We start from the raw sequence: 1,462 nt of genomic DNA on the forward strand, positions 1-1,462 counted from the left end.
TCCAAGACTTTTATAACAAAGTCCCTGCATTAAACCCTTCTCTGTTTCAAATAGCCAGAATGGTCTCTGTTCACATGACTGGACATTGACATCATGAAGCTTATATAGTATAAATTATAGAATACAGTCTTCTTCAGGGAGAAAGTGAGTGGCATTTGACAAATGAAAAGAAAGAAATATGTAATTTCAAGTGGTGGTAAGTGCAAGAACAATAACAACAAACTCGATTTATTTAAAAACAGGTTTCTCGGAAGACCTGAGTGTGCAAGCTATGCCTGCCTCAGCTCTACAGTGTTTCCTTTCAGTGAATTCTTTCAGTGCCTCCTCCCCCTTGCATGATCACAAGCTAAGATGGGTCTACAACACCTAATCTGCCATATCCAAGGCTTCTGCTTCAGAGGGACCTGCAATCCAGCAGAGCTCTGTAAAAAGGGGCTCCCCAGCTCTAGGACAGAGTGGGTCTCTGTGAATAGGTTTCTTTTAAAAATAAAAGTCTGGGTTTCAATAGCACTTTATTTAACCAGACTTTGGTACATGCATATCACAACTAGTGAGAACAGCCACAAAGATCAGTAAGTTTTCTCCATCAGTTCCCAGAAAAAGTTGCAACTATTCTGTTACCTTAATGAGAGAGAGATTGCCTTAAAGATGTATGTATGAAGCAATAGGTGCAGTTTTATTCGAGTAAATAGGATCTTCTGTGCAAACTACTTCAGTGACATGGCTATTTTTTTATCATTAATATTTTTCCAGTCTCATGGAGATATAATTGACATGTAACATTGTATAAGTTTAAATTGTAAAGCCTGTTGATTTGATATAATTATGTACTGAAATGTGATTCCATCTTAGTGTTAGCTGACATCTCTATTATACCACATAATTACCTTTTTTTTTAGTGCTTAAAACATTTTATTTTTTTATTTTTAATTTTTTTAATGCTTAGAACATTTTAGATTTATGCTCCAGCAGCTTTCAAGTATATAGTACAGTATTGTCTACAGCCACCAAGTTGTGAGTTGAGTTCGGTTGCTCAGCTGTGTCCGACCCTGTGATCTCATGAACCGCAGCACGCCAGGCCTCCCTGTCCATCACCAATTGCCAGGGTCTACCCAAACCCATGTCCATTGAGTCAGTGATGCCATCTAACCATTTCATCCTCTGTTGTCCCTTCTCCTCCTGCCCTCAATCTTTCCCAGCATCAGGGTCTTTTCAAATGAGTCAGCTTTTCGCATGAGGTGGCCAAAGTACTGGAGTTTCAGCTTTAACATCAGTCCTTCCAATGAACACCCAGGACTGATCTCCTTTAGGATGGACTTGTTGGATCTCCTTGCAGTCCAAGGGACTCTCAAGAGTCTTCTCCAACACCACAGTTCAAAGGCATCAATTCTTCTGAATTAGATCCCAGAACTTATTCCTATTCAGATTGGAAGTTCATATTATGAACAATATCTCCCCATTT

Source organism: Bos indicus, chromosome 3 (assembly GCF_029378745.1).
Source record: "Bos indicus isolate NIAB-ARS_2022 breed Sahiwal x Tharparkar chromosome 3, NIAB-ARS_B.indTharparkar_mat_pri_1.0, whole genome shotgun sequence".
NCBI lineage: Eukaryota > Metazoa > Chordata > Mammalia > Artiodactyla > Bovidae > Bos > Bos indicus.